The sequence below is a fragment of the Mus musculus genome, chromosome 3 (genome assembly GCF_000001635.26).
Source record: "Mus musculus strain C57BL/6J chromosome 3, GRCm38.p6 C57BL/6J".
In the NCBI taxonomy this organism is placed as follows: Eukaryota; Metazoa; Chordata; class Mammalia; order Rodentia; family Muridae; genus Mus; species Mus musculus.
In genome coordinates this window covers 100,509,369-100,524,869 of record NC_000069.6, presented here as the reverse complement: position 1 = coordinate 100,524,869, position 15,501 = coordinate 100,509,369, and the positions used below count along the sequence as shown (strand labels likewise).

The following is a 15,501-nucleotide window of genomic DNA, read 5'->3' as shown; positions in this document are numbered from 1 at the left end:
TCCTCTGGGACCTGCTCAACCAGCCCCAGCCTGTCTGTCATCTTCCTTCCTCTATCCCTCAGCCTTTATCTTCCATCCTTTGTAAGGCTGGAAGAAGGGTGGGGGATGGTGTTGACCTCATTGTTGGCTACAACAAGCACAAGTCTGAGTGCTAGGCAGTGCAACATTAACCTCCTATGGGAAGGATCAAGGGCGGTCTCTCTCTCTCTCTCTCTCTCTCTCTCTCTCTCCCTCTCTCCCTCTCTCTCTGCCAGCTGGATAATAAACAAGGGCTGGGTGTGAGGATGGATAGAGTGGGAAGATGAGTAAAGATGTCACTCATTCCCACTAGACTACAGCTCTGGATGGAGGGCAGGTCCTGTTGCCTCATTCACGACTTGATTATCTAGTCCTTACAGCTACATGAGTGTGCTGGCTGGTCTTATGGCAACTTGATGCAAGCTAAAGTCATCTGAGACGAGGGAACCTCAATGAAGAAAATGCCACCATAAGATCATAGGCAGGGGATATAGGCAAACCTGTAAGGCATTTTTTAAATTAGTGATTGATGGTGGGGGAGGGGGACCTAGCCAATTGATGTCAGTGTCATCCTTGGGCTTGTAGTTCTGGGATCTATAAGAAAGGCAAGCTGAGCAAGCTACAAGGAGCAAGCCAGTAAGCAGCACCCCTCCATAGCCTCTGCATCAACTCCCCACCTCCAGGTTCCTGCCTTGCGTGAGTTCCTGCCCTCGCTGCTTTTGATGATGAACTGTTATTTGGAACTGTGAGTGAAATCAACCTTTCCTCCACAAATTGCTTTTGATTACAGCACTAGCAACCCTAACGAAGACAATGGTACATGGTCAGTGTGGGCCGAACACTGAATGAATAGCAACGGTGTGAAGGGAGTGTCTAACATGAATAAAGGCCCAAGTTTGGAGATTTAGAGAAATGGACATCAGTCTGAAGAGACAGAAAACAAAGCCAACAGCAGCAACAGCAAAAACCAGCAGTGAAAGAGGTCAATGAGAAGCTGTGTTCGCTTTTTATCTTGTTTATAATAAAATACCTGAGGAGAGCCACTTAAGGGAGGAAGGACTTATTTTGGCTCACGGGTTTATAGGTGCAGTCCATCCTGGCAGGGAAGGCATGGCGGCAGGAGTGTGAGGCTTCTGGTCCTCTTGCATCTGCCATCAGGAAGGAGAGAATGATCGCCGTGCTTAGCTTATTCTCTCCATCTTTCCACTTCCGGTGCGTGTGGGACTTCAGCCCATGGGTGGCTGCTGCCCAATTCAAGGTGGATCTTCCTTTTTCAGATACACCTACAAGTTGCATTTCCATGATGATTCTAAATTCAGTCAGTTGACACTGATTAACCGTCCCAGATGCTACGGGTAAAAACTGGATGGGAGTGATGAAGAGAAACCTGGAGATGACAGGGTTTGCCTGCTGCAGAGACAGGAGGAGGTAGCGTGGGCTAGAGGAAGCTCCGGCTTAGTAGTAAAAATGGGCAACAGTGGGTGAGCTCCTGACGAGACGGAGACCTGTCCAGAGGCTCTTATGGTGGGCTACGTCATCATAGTCATCTCCCTTTTAGGATAGCCCTCTGGGCTTCTCTCTCAGAGTTTCTGGTAGTTGAATCTGTGGTCCCAACAGTCTTTGAGCTAGCAGGACAGCTTCAAGTTCACCACCCTGCATGGTCCTGGCCCTGACTCTCCATCCCAGATGTTGGAAGGCTCCAGAGCATGTTAGCACTCACGTTCCCGTGTTAGCACCAGCTGCTTTCTGGGGAGAAGATGAAGGCACAGGAGACAGTTGTGGATTTTGTGTTGCATGCCAGCTGATCCAGTCTGTTTTCATGGGAGAGATGGGGGCGTGTGTGAAGGGACACTGGGGATATGAGATGCCAAGCCTAGCCTGAAGTAGGTGAAGCCATCTCAGGCAGCCTGGGTATGTCCCTTTGTCCATACAAGTTGTGGGTCAGGCTTGGGGAAAGCAGGAAGCAGGTTTCAGAAATGAAGATTCCTGCATCAGCAAATTCCCGAGAAACGCTGGAATGAAGGGCGACAGTCACATGTTTGGAATGAGAGAACAAAGCCAAGTGCCCAGAAAGGCCAGGCTCACAAGACATCTGACCATGCCCGCCCCGGCTCCTAATCCTCTAGGAGGCCTGAACCAGCTATAGAGTGGGGCTAGCATCCTTACACGGGTGACAGGGAACCTGGCAACGACCCCCAAAATATACATGACATCCAATGCTAGATTCAATGTCAAGGAACCTCAGACGAATCACCAACTCTCTGAAATTATAAAACTGCATGTGTAAAGTCCAAACACTAAAATACCTGATGCTACAGGGTTGATATGTGGGTGTGCAGGGACAAAACACAGGGGGAAGGATTAAGTACGCTAATGCTACAATTTAGGGTCAGGAAACTCCCTGCACAGCAGCTGTGCCTGACCAAGGCCAGCTCTGAGTTGATGTCACTTGCTCTTGAGAACCAGCCTAGAAAACAAGGCTGTGAAACCTATCAGGACAGGAAGGTGATGATCCTGCTGGCTGGACTGTTATAGGATTGATGGGGTCCCCTGAAGCAGAGGGTGTGATTAATCGATTATACCCAGTTGGGCCCTGCTTGTTTGTGTCTTGTGTGCCCTGGCCCAGGACTCTCTGTTTCTCTCTGCATCCCCTTTCCCCGGTTGGTCCTAATTCTGGCCTTCCCTTTGGATGCTGAGGGCTGGGGATCTCATTAGAATCTTTGGTTCTCAAGCTTGTGTGTATACAGAGGTGAGGCCCCGGAGCCTGTATTTCTTACTGGCTCTATACAGTCTGTGTTTTGAGAGCACCTGTGTGAGAGATGCAGGTCTTGGCCATTTGACCAATTCCATACAACAGAGTGCCAAGGCCTGGGGACTGGAGAGAGGGCTCAACAGTTAAGAGTGAATAGTGCTTTTGTGGAGGATTTGGTTTATGTTCCCAGCATCCACAAGGTGTGGTTCACACTCAACTGTAGCTCCAGCTCCAGGAGGTTGACTCCTCCTTCTGGCTTCAGAGGGAACTTTTCATTCATATGCATACCGTTCCCTCAGCCCTTCCATCTGCCTCTGCTGTATCAGAGGCTTCTGTCATAGGGGACTCAGCTTCTTCCACTGTCCCTCCCTAACCCCCTCTGCTTCTTTAAGTTTCTTCTTGGGGTGAACCTAAATACCCTGGAGCTGCCTGCCTAGCAGAGGGAGTCCCCCACTCTGCTCTCTCTCCCCAACCCTTCCCTTGGCATTCAGCTCCCTCAGCCCCTGGAGCTCTGTGGAGGCCTTCCTTGGGCAGGTCTATTTCCTCCCACACAGGTCTTTCGCTTTTGTGTCCCTGAAGCCCCAGCTTCCACATCCACTCTCCACTACCCTGTACTTTACCTTGTGTGTGTCTCTGTGTGTGGCCATGACACCTTATCTGCATCGTTCCTCATACCTATGAACAAGGAAGGTCTCAGGGACCAGGATGACAATGACTGTGGGAAAGGTTTGTTTTCTGACTGGAAAGTACATAGGAAGCCATTCTCTCACAAAAGGAAAGGCAGCAAAGGAGTTCAATCAATATTTGTTGAATAAAGGAACACAAAGGTTACTCGCCATGATGTAGACTCAACAACCCTTCTCAAGAAAAAGCCCCATGAGAGCCATGCAGGTATGCGTGGAAAGCTCTTGATCCTTTGACCCAAAGTGGGGCCACTGGAACCCCAAAGAAGGAGACTTCCAGTGTACTCTGTGGCAGCTACTGACCCAGCTCACGGGTACTACACACCCAACAAGGGCCCTGGGGATGGTGTGTTTTGGAAGGCAGTCCTGTGTCAGGGGAACATCTCTGAGGCTAGAGTTGCAGGTGACAACTTTGGTTTCAGTTAGTTAGGGGGGCTGTAGAGTGGAGATGGGAGAGGCGCACAAGGAAGGAATAAGAGGCAACAATACAAACGGTAAGTCCACATGGCAGTCTCTAGAACTTCCTGATGATGGCTGCCCTGGTCAGTTAATAATCAGCTAGCATGGGGCCCCTTCTGGCTTCCAAGTGGTCAGTGAACTTGTGGCTAGGGACCACTCCTTACCTCCCCCAGACGACCCTCTGTGAGCACAGTGCCACTGCAGGCTAGGCCTGTCAGTCTGAGCAGCCCTCACCCCTTCAGTCACCTGGGAACTGTGTTCCTCTTTGCCCCTTTGTCTGAGCCACCTCCTGAGCCAGACCCTACCCTGGCATGTCCTCATATCCAACCCCCTTCTTGGCAATACCAGCATCCTATGCATTTCTAATCCCACCCTGGTAGACTGCCCCCAAGCTCTCCAAAGTGGACATACAATGAAGGAAGGTTAGGGAAGGTAGGGAGCTGTCCGAGAGCCCCCGCTAGGAAGGATAAGGTCTTGCTGAAGAAGGACAAGATGCTTCCTCAAGAATGGATAGGACCAATTGATGCTTTAGCTCTCACCCCTGGCAATGCTGCCCATAGAGAATGACATTTGTCTAGTAATAGCCATGTTTCCTGTTTCTCTGGCTTGCTGACTCCGGAAGCCTGATGTATCACCATCTCTTGTCACCTTCTATGGCTTCCTAAGCCTCACCACTAGAAGGTGGTGGTGACACCAACACATAGGATGGACTGCTACAGAAAGAAGCTGTCCCAGAGTCCACAGGTGACCAAAATACAGGTACCTCAGCCCAGGCAGGGCTTCTGGGGTGATCCAGCTCCCCAGGACAGATTGATGCAGGTCCTGGTGTCTTCGTTTTTATAAAGCAGTTCTAGCAGATTATTTATTATGCTAGAAAATGAGGCTATGCTTAGCCTGCATCCTCTTCCTAAGAGGGCATCCTAAGGGGTGACAGATAAGGCAAGGAAAGGCCTCCGAATGCCTTCTCCATAGTCTGTGGAATCTGGAATTCTGGGATGAGTCTGAGGACATGAGTGGAGCCCACTCACTTCCCTTTAGCTACCTACTGTCCAGTTGCTGGGAATCCAGTAGGTGCCTGATCTTTACTGTAGTCACAGGGGTCCATGGTACTCCAGTGTCACAGAATGCGATGGGAAGGTGTCAGATTGTAATTTCGTGAGTACTAGCCCTTTAATGGATCAGCAGATTCTTAGCTCAGCCGAAGTGGAGCAGGCCAGGCTTGGCAGGATCTGGGGGAGTGGCAGCAGCAAGAGAGATAGACAAAACTTCTTATGTGGGATTATACCCTGTTTCTAGTAACTAGAATTTTCTGGGTGAGTGGAATTTGCAGGAAAAGTCTCTGAGCAGGGCAAGTTCCATTCATTTACATGATACACAGAGGAGGGAGTGTGTGTGTACCTGAGTGGGTGCGGGTTGTGGGTAATGCCGACTGCTCAGCACCTAAACAGAGGCTAGGAGAGCCCAGAGCCATCTGGCCCCAAGCACCAAGTAACCCAGAGGCAGAACCTCTTGGAAACCCAACCCTCTGTTTAGTGGGCCCCAACTCTCTTCCTCATGATGAGACCAAGGTGGGGACTGGTCTAGCCTCTCCTGGTCCCATCTCTACCCAGCCACACAATATACACCTCTTCTGGGAAGGTCCAAGCAAACCACGAATCCTGCCGTGTCCCACAGGAACCTTGGCAGCTGCTACTCTCACCCTCTAGAATAATCTCCCAGTTCCTTTTGGTTTGTTACTGGCTGCTTCCCTGGGCTCTCCCTAAGTTAAGCCCTCCTCTCAGCAGCATCATGGTCTCATTCTTGGAAGTATTTCTTACAGTGTTAGTTTGTTTGTTTGGGGCTCCCCAGTTTACATCTGCTTCCTGAGTGGACCACACAATGTTTTTTGATATATCGAGATGTTATTTATAGTAAAGGTCACCAACTTTCGCATGATCAAGGGCAGACATCTCAGCTCCTTTGCAGGCAGATGCAGAAAGAGTTCAAGGCATCCTGTGTAATTGAGTGAGGCCCCGTCCCAAAATGAGAACTAAAAAGGAGGTCAGGGATCTAGATCAGCAGTGGGAAGCTTGCCTGGCCTGCATGAGGCACGGCTGGACTGAAAAATCAAATACACAAAGCTTCCTGGTTGTTGTGAGGCAGGGCCTCTTACAGCATCGTGCTGGCTTTGGAGTCATTCTAGAGCCTCGAATAGTAATTCTCAACCCGTGGGTCCTCGCCCCTTGGGAGTTGCGTATCAGGCATTTACATTAGGATTCATAACAGGAGCAAAATTAAAGTTATGAAGTAGCAATGACATAACTTGACGGTTGCGGATAACCACAACTCAAGGAACTGTGTTGAAGAGTGGAAACATTAGGAAGGCTGAGAACCTCCGGCCTAGATAACCTTGAACTTTGGAGCTTCCTGGCTCTGCTCCCACCACGTTGACACTATAGGTGTCACTACCACGTCCAGTTTTCTGTAGAGCTGGGGATCAAATTCAGGCCTTTGTGTCATTCGAAGCAAGCATTCTACCAACTAAGCCAGGCACCCAGCCCAAGACGTGTCATTTCTTTAAAGGGTGCACATTTCAGTGAGCCTGGACGCATGCTGACTGTCACGGAATGTCCACCACAGTCAAGATACACAACATGTCTACCACCCCAAGAAGTTCCTGACATTCTCCACATGGTGGGCTCTCCCTGGGTCCTCCTGTTAGGCTTCATTGCTATCCCCAGCACTCTCTACCTCTACCGAGGAGGGATTGCTGGCTCCAGTTACACAGTGAGCTTTGCTTGTCTTGGTCTCCACGATATCCTGGTGCTCAGTTATGAAGCCCGAGAGAGAAGCATTGAGCTGTGGGAATATGGGGGATACACAGGTGACCCCCTTTACCTCAGGGGCAGGGAGGGGAGCAGTGAGGCAGGAGAGGAGAAAAAAAACACTGTCTGCCAAGGGGGGTGGAGGTGTGAACACAAGAGTGCCCTGGGACAAACCTGAGAGCTCTACAGGGGTGAATCTCAATGGTAATGGGGTCCACCAGAGTGCAGGGGAAGCTGGTGGTCTTGTTCATTAACCTCCCTCCCTAATCCCCACGGCTGCCTCCATTGGATGGGTGTCCAATAGTCTCCGATTCACTTCTAAACAGAGACTGTCTGGGAGACTCCTGAGTAAAGCTCAAGGAAGGACAGTCTAGAGACTGGGCACCTTGGCTGTGAGGCAATGCAACCGTGGTCATAGAGGATGCTCAAGGGTGGACCCATGACAGGAGGAAACAGGAGGTAGTCAGTTGCACAGTGTGAGTCAGGAAGCCCAGGCAGCAGGCAGGACTGAGCAGACTGCTGCCCACCTAGGAGGACCATGCTGCTCAGGCAGGAGGACCTTGAAGGGGCCAGGCCTGCATCTTGTCTGGGGTATCCTTGGAGGACAGTCCTGTGAAAGTCCTAGCCGCACAGCTGCCTTGCAGGATTGTTCTCCTGGGGGTGGGGGAGGTGTAGTCCCTTCCCCCAGGGCATCACCCCCCATACTGTCACCCTTAAGCACTAATCCACTAGCCCTGACACACTCTGTCTCTGGTTGCCCACAAAGCCAGTGTCTCAGATCTTCTGATATCCTCTCTGCCAGGATGACCGTCACACCAGCATCCCAGAGTTCTGCTTTCTGCCCCTCTTTCCCTATGTCCTCTTCTTTCTCACACAGTGCCCTGTGTCTCTCTGAGTCTGTCCCTTCCCAGGGGGAGCATGTTCTTGGACCTCTATGTGGGTGTGTGACACTTGGACACTTGTCTTTATGTCCATCTTAGATGTCTAGTTCACCACGCCTGTGGTCTGATTTCACATTTGCTGTTCAAGAGGCTGTGGGAGGGTTAATCGAAAGATGCTCATGTTATTGTTATTGCTTTGTTGTTGTTAATGTCACTTTGTCTGTGCCAAGCTCTATAACAGGAGCACAAGACATTTGGATAGGCCAGACACAGTCCTTGCTCTGTGACAAATGACATATGAGCCAACAAGTCACAGCACCCAGAGGTACAAAAATGCAGAGGACACTGTGTGATTAAGTATGAGGAGTGTCCTAGAAAGCTTCCTGGAAGAGGTGACATTGAAGATGAGTTTTGAAGAATGAATACAAGTTTACTTCTGATGCTTAGCAAAGGGAAGTTGGCAGCCGTTTCAAATGCAGCCGATAGCTTCTGCAGGGCTTAGGGGAGGGAACTGGAGGAGCACGACGAATGAATCCAGAGCTCCAGATACTGATCCTTGCTGGCTTATTGGAGGGGCCCCACGGGAGTGGGATGCTCACTGCAAAGGAGAATGGAGGCAACCCTTCTCCAACTCTATGAAACTTTAACTACGTCAGTGAACATGCCCTGGAGTTCCACTTCCTACTAAACCATTCCATGTTTTTTTTTTTTGTCACACAGTGCCCTCCCTTCTCTGGATCTGTCCTTTCTAGGGCATCCTGCTAGTGTGAGTGCTAAGGACCATTCTTAGCCATACAGCAAGGGCTGGAGAGGTGAGGTGCTGGGAGCAGCTGATGCTGGGGCTCTTTGTGGGTGGCAAGCCTCTAGCGAGACAGAGTCAGGGGTAAGATGCGCAGAAGCCATCCTTGCTCACTGTGGTCAAGAGAGGCAGAGAGCACTGGAGCACAAGAATTGCTGAATGAGAACATAGCAGAGAAAATGGAGCAGGGGAAATGGAGCAAGCCTTTGATGGAGCAGAGGCATCAGACAGATACCTGGGAGCCTGTTCCTTCACATCCTGTCTGATGTACTTGGATGAGTTCCCTGTGAAGCTAGAACTCATGTCAGGGCGGGGAAGTGGCTCTGTACAACAGGGGAACGGGCATACTTTGGGTTGTTGATGAGCTTGTCAGGTGTGACAAGCTTAATGTTTTACTGAAATTCCTCATCCTTATTTGGAGCTTGTCACAGCGGTGTGCTGCATTTTGAAACCACAACTGGCTCTGTCTTCACCCCGCCTCCATGATGGAGTTATGGGGAGGGCCTTGCAGGTTGTGGTCTTCTCTTCCTAATTTCAGAGATGGCAAGCAGGTTATGGGGAAGTCATGGGCTGTGGATAAGGCCAATGAGTTGTCAAGTGTGGAGCAACTAGGAGCCATGTCCCTAACCATTGCACAGCGTGGCCACTGTCCTGGGGTGCTGACCTAGGGCTATACCGTCTACAGCTCCTGAACCTTTCTCTTCTGCAGTGCACCTTTGCACTGTGGCCGTTCGGTGATGGATGAATAAACTGAGCCTCAGCCGTGGGTGAACTAGGACAATGGGCTGCTGGGCTGGGCTTAGACCATTCTGCCTGCCCTACCACACTGAGCAGAGACCTGCAAGCCGGGAGGTTGGTCTTCCCTCCTGGGGCTGGGAGGCACCGGACCTGACTCATTGAGGAAATCCTTGAGATTAAGGAACTGAGACCCAAGGTACCTGCTTGTGGTTGAGGCAGCTGGCTCTCTTGGCCAGTCACTAATCCGAGGGAAATACTTGGTATTTCCAGTCATTCAGGCTGGAATTAAACTTAAATCAGTCCAAAAGAGCACAGTCAGGAGAGTGTGAGCAAACCCACTCATGGAACCAGGCATCCGGCCTGCTCTCACTTCTGAGATGCCAGGCCTGCCTCTCAGGAGCCACAAGAGACTGGGAGTTTCCTCTGTACTTCTTAGCTGTCCCCTACCTGGACTCCTCCTGCTTGTCACATGGTCGGATCACATGACACTCAGCCAGCAGACAACCAAGTCTAGAGATCTGGAATGGAACTCTCTTTTCCTGTTGCTAAGTCACACACATATACTTGAGGACAGGGAAGTAGGGCAGGTTAATGAGGAAGACCATCACAACCCAGTTTACCTGAACCTGATTCTAGCACCTTCTGAGCTGTACATGCCAGACAGCCCTCTTAGCCGAAGCTTTCATTTTTGGAACTTAGGGATAGTAATAAGCACCTTGCCGGATGCTTTATTAAATGGGCTAATGTATACAGAGGTCTTAGAAGCTGTGTGTGGTGGTATGTTGTAAGCACTCTGTGTCAGCTGTTAGTGACCCTGGGTCTCAGTTTCCTCTCGTGGGGTTGGGGGTCACTCTTTCTGCTGGTGCTCCAAAGCTGAGAGTAAACAAGATCCTGTTTTTACAGGACACCAAGCTCCCAGAGGAGGAGCTAGCTGGAGGGACAGCATTACACGTCCTACAAGCACACAGCCCTAATCCAACAGCTGCATAGAAAAGATATGTAAATAAGCATCTTGTGTGCATATGGATACGTGATATATACACAGGTTTATGTTTATATACATGTGTGCACATATATATGTCGAATATACGTTTATTTATGTGCATCTCTGTATATACACATGTGCGCATGCATGTATATATATATGTATATATATATATACACATACATACATATATATATATTCACATGTATATGAATGTGTGCATTCATGAGCATATCTGCCTTAGCATGTACATTCACAGGTATGTATATGCATACACGTGGATGCAGGTAGGACTGTGTATATGCATATGTGTTTATGTGAATGGGGATGTGTGCAGATGTTAAAGTTTAGTATTTTGCTATGTATTGCAATGCTAAATACTGGCCTGTAAGGTTTGATTTGCCCCAAGGACGAGAGAATCTACAGGAATCTACAGACAGACCTAAGTGACCCTATGTGACCTTGCCCCACAAGTTATCCCTGATTGCTGAATAAAGATGCCTATAGCCTATAGCTGGGCAGAATTGAGATAGGCAGGACATGGGGTTTCCAGGCTTGGAGTGTGAGGAGAACCACAAGGAGAGGGAGGAGGAGGAGAGAAGGTAGATGCCGTACATTAGGTGAGTCATAAAAGCATGGCCATGAGGGCTGGCCAACTGGAGTTAAGAGCAGCCCAGACAGAACATGGAAAATGATAACTCAGGGTTATTAATGGGGAAATAGATTCTAATAGCTTAGAGGGTAGACATCTTCCCAGTGCCTCTAGTGCTGATTAAGGCTTATTATAAATAATAAAAGTTGTGTGTCTTTTATCCAGAAACTGAATTATCAGGGTAAAAGCCCCCATTGAGATTAAATAATTTCCACAACATGAGAGTAAATGTGTGTGTGTGTGTCTGTCTGGGCGGAGAGCACAAAGAGCCATCCGATTCGGATTCTGTGTGGCATGCACCTGAGAGAGCAGTGGGAGAAACCCCGATCGAGAAAGGAGGACTGGGGAAGCCCTTGAGACATATTTAATCAGGACTCACACAGGATTCAGATGGCAAGATCTGCTAAGTGAGAAGAGTCGCCAACCACATGGTGGACACGGGGTGGGAAGTTCCTGGCTCTTGCTGCTGCAGTTGAGGAGACCAAAGCTCAGAGAAGCCAAGGAACTTGCCTCAAGTTGCCGTGGTGGGACCAGGACTGAAGCTTGAGTCTCTGACCTCAGGCTGGCCTCTGAGCCCGGAGCTGCCTCTGGGGAGAAAGAGAGACATAACATGATGTGCTAAGTCTCTGATCCTCACCCCATCCAACTCCATGCTAATCCTCATGTCAGGAAAGCTGTTCTGAGCATTGTTTTCACATCTTCCAATTACCTACCCAGGCCAGGATCCCACCTAAAAAAAGGCAGGGTAGTACTGGGGCTCAGAGTTTAGAGTTCTAGTGCAAGCACCAGCAACGAACAGTGCTGGGTAAGTCATTGCTCTCGGTTTTCTCATTTGTGAAATGGGATCCATAGGGTTACTGTGGATAAATGCCTCCCAGAAAGACGCCACACTCAAAGGAAGGGACCAATCAATAGTTTCTACTATTGATATGACTACTACTTTCTGAGTCTGCTATGAGAATAACGTGAGCTTGCACAGCTGAGACTGATCGACTGTAGGAAGATCTGCGTTAAGGCTGTGTGTGTGTGGGGGGGGGGCAGGCTATATTCCTTCAGTTATTGTTCAGGTCTGTTTTCCATTTGCAAGGAGCATATCTTCACCCCACTGACCTGCAGCTTGGCCACATAACGGGCTTCAACTGCAGGGGTGTGAAAGGACAAGGTGTACTCTAGACCAGCAGAAGCTTCAACCCGACGTGCTTGCATTTTCTCCTACCACGAGAATGGCTGGATCGCAGGCGTGGTGGCTCCTGCAGCCTGCACAGCAGGAAGGGAAGGAGTCACGGGGTAGGACCGCAAGAATCATCATTGGCAGTCTCCAACATGGATGTCCATGAGAAATGTGCTTTGTTTTACAAGCCACTGAGATTTGGAGTTGTGCTGCTTACCACTGTGAAACTGACATATGCAGAGAATATGATGAAGAAAGATCTCTGTCTCTCTCTGTCTCTGTCACACACACACATGCACACACACACACACAGTAGCTCTCCAGCTCTATGATGCCTGTGCTTTATTTCCATAAATGGTTACATTATTTTTTTACTTGGTAGGACCCTGGAGAGATCTGCCTGCCCTACAAGGTCTCCTTACTGGTTGTCCTATCCCAAGGGCTCTTTCTTTGCTCCTGGCTTGGATTCTTGGATTGTCACATTGAGCAAGGCCAAGCAATCCTTTGCATTGGTACCTGGCCTGTATGCCTTTCCTGTACACTATGGTGTGAACAACAAAGCAGGCCAACATCAGCACCCAGTGCAGACCAAGGGAAACATATTCCAGTCTCCGGTTGGCTGAGCTTCCCCTCCCGTGGGGTTTCTCTCCAGAGCCAGGTTCATAAACTTAGGGAGCAAATGGTTTGTCACTAAAATCTGTCCAACTTGGAGAGATTTGCCTAAGAGGGGGGCCCAACAAGCAAGGGCCAAGGATGAAGTTATCCTTCTGTCCTCCAGCGCAGTAGCCCTCAAAAGTGGTCAGAGAGGGCCTGGCAAGCACGGCCATTTTGCTGTTTGGAAGAGAGTCTGTGGATGGATTCTGACCTCACCGGGCAGAGCAAGTTTCCACCGGGAGTGAGTTCCAGCCAGGAAGCAAAGCAAACATCTGGTTGTGCCGTCCCCTTAACTTGGCCAGCCAGCCTCCTTGGGGATTCCAGGCATTTATCCCAACTCCTCTCCCTTTTCTTTCCATACCATCTTGGCTTTGGCATCCTTCAGCATCCCTCCCATCCAGCGAACCATTCACAACCTCACTCCTGGCCTAAGGAGAAGTTTTCCTGTGGTGTTCTGTGGTCGCAATCCTGTAATTTACCACCCTGTGCTTGCCGGCTCTCCTTGCACTGAAGACTTCTGAGAGCATCTTGGTTCAGTGCAGGGGCTCTGAGTGTTACAGTCCTTTGAGAATCGGCCTCCAGAGCCAGCAATACCTAGCAGTCACTACCTCCTGGAAAGTGTGCACTTTGTCTCTGGCTCTCCTAAGGACTGAGGTATGTTCAGCAGCTCTGGGAGATGCAGACTATGTCTGAGGAGGGCAAGCTGAGGATGTATGAGGATGCAGGCTGCCTTGATCGGACTGAATGAATGGCCTCTCGGGTCCTCACCAATCAGCCCACAGGGATCTGCACTCCCCTTACATGTCAGTACCCTCCATTTCTTGCTCTCCATTTGTCTTTGTCCTTCTTGTGACTTGGTTTCTCTTACTTGCTTCTTTCTTTCTTTTAAAGATTTCTTCATTTATTTATATGTGAGCATACTGTAGCTGTCTTCAGACACTTCTCTCTCCAGCCCCGCTCGCTCTGGCCCAAAGATTTATTTATTATATGTAAGTACACTGTGACTGTCTTCAGACACCCCAGAAGAGGGCATCAGATCTCATTATGGATGGTTGTGAGCCACCACGTAGTTGCTGGGATTTGAACTCAGAATTTTGGAAGAGCAGTCAGTGCTCTTAACCGCTGAGCCATCTCTCCAGCTCTCACTTACTTCTTTCAAAGTTGCCCCATCAATCTCTCTGTTGTTTTCCCTGTTTCATTTCTCCTTGCTTGTGACATACGAAGCATTGTGGTATCATTTCCCATCATCTCCCATGGGTTTCTCAGCTCTGGCCCACCTTGCTTCAACTATTGCTCAACAGTTGTCCCTTGTGGATGCCTTGTCAGTCACCTCCAGGCCAAACAATTTCCTTTACCTGCCACTCAAGTACCCATGCAATCATGCCGTTTCTCCTCAGTATTCCTCCGCTCACCATCTTGTTCAGGGTTCTCCTGGTCCCTGCCGAATGGCATCCTTGCACGTGGTTTGACCAGCTGTTTTCCAGGTGTCGTCTTTATACAACTCCTCCATAGAGTGTGAGCCATCACTCCAGCATCCAATGAACAGTGTTCTCTCTCTGAGGTGCAGCCTCCACAGACACAGGAAAGATGAGATGGGAGGAGGAGAAAGCAGTCTAGGAGCTAGGATGAACTCAAGATCAGCAGCACCATCTGTGAAATCAGATCATGGCACTCCTCTGTTCAAATCCCTACCAGGGTTTCTGTCTGAACCAGGATCATAGTTACCCTCTCTGTGGCTTGAGAGTGCTTGCCTGTATCATGAAGGTGGCTGGCTCCTCCAACCTCTCAAGTTACATTTCCTGGTCCACATAACTCCATCACCCTTGCTTTCATTTTCTCAAAGATACCAGTCAATCAACAAGATTCATATAGTAGGAACTGGGTGCTTCATTTTCAAAGCACCCGAAATAGTGCTTCATAAATAGAGATGTTTGGTTAATGCCATGCGTCTGAGTGAGCAGTACATATGTTGATGTGAACAGAACTGTGCTTTGGTGTGAATTCTCCAAAGATTCATATGTTTACTCCCCAGTATGGTGGTCTTGGAAGATGGTAGAACCTTTAAGGGATGGGTGGAGTCTACTGGGAAATCACAAGACAGCTTCTGTTCACTCTCCAGTTGTGTCTTGAGATTGTTTTGTTGCTAATGCTTGTCTGTCATTCTTGTATCATCTGCCAGGAGGTATGGAGCCAAAGGAGTTCTTGCCAGAGCCTGAGCTATGGTGTTTAGACTTCAGCCTCCCGAACTGTAAGTTAAGCAAACCTCTTTTCTTCATAAGTATCCAGATTGAGGGTATTTTGTTATAATAAAGAAAACCAGGCTAACTGAAGGTGAGAAATCATTAGGCATATGAAAGTCACTAAAGTGATGCTGGCATGGGTAGACTGGAAGATGGAAGGAAGTATCGGGAGACCAGGCCAAAGGATCGGCATCAGGGTAGGAAGCTTTGAATGAACCTGAAAACCTCATTCTGGTGTGTGTGTGTGTGTGTGTGTGTGTGTGTGTGTGTGTGTGCATGTGCACATATTTCCCATGCATGGGCTGAGGTCAGAAGATACCCTTTGGTATCATATTTTCTTCTCCACCTTGATTCAGACAGAGCTTTGTTGCTCGCAGCTGCACAGGCCAAGCTAGCTTCAGCGAAGTCTCCTGTCTTTGCCTACCACTTCACTACAGAAGCACTAGAATTATAGATGTGCTGGCACCCCTGGCTTCACAAGGGTTAACTCAGGACCTCGCATGTGTACAGCAAATGTTTGACCCACTGAGTGATCTCCCCAGCCCTGAATCCCAGTTCTTACACTATAATTTACAAGCTTTTGGGTTATTTCACCAAGGAAGGAAAATTCTGGCAGCCACCAATAAGGTAGATTGATCTATGAGAAGTCTGGAAACTGAGACACA

At 49.2% G+C, this 15,501-nt stretch overlaps 2 long non-coding RNA genes across 9 annotated transcripts in view; one reads left to right on the top strand and one right to left on the bottom strand.

The window, feature by feature from the left end:
- The window catches only part of Gm40106, a 45,991-nt gene that overhangs the window by 16,480 nt on the left and 14,010 nt on the right, over window positions 1–15,501 (top strand). The window contains exon 2 of the long non-coding RNA XR_867503.2: window positions 14,776–14,844. This is a non-coding gene — a long non-coding RNA (predicted gene, 40106). The remainder of the gene's footprint in view (window positions 1–14,775; window positions 14,845–15,501) is intronic.
- Gm12474 overlaps window positions 1–15,501 on the bottom strand; it is a 35,809-nt gene that overhangs the window by 6,339 nt on the left and 13,969 nt on the right. For 4 of the 8 annotated variants that reach the window (XR_867498.3, XR_867500.3, XR_375899.4 and 1 more), the window contains exon 2: window positions 11,151–11,358. This is a non-coding gene — a long non-coding RNA (predicted gene 12474). Of the gene's footprint in view, window positions 1–697; window positions 2,031–11,150; window positions 11,359–11,881; window positions 12,170–15,501 lie in introns of those variants that run through there. The other 4 variants (XR_001783935.2, XR_867497.3, XR_375901.4 and 1 more) reach the window with 4 other exon arrangements.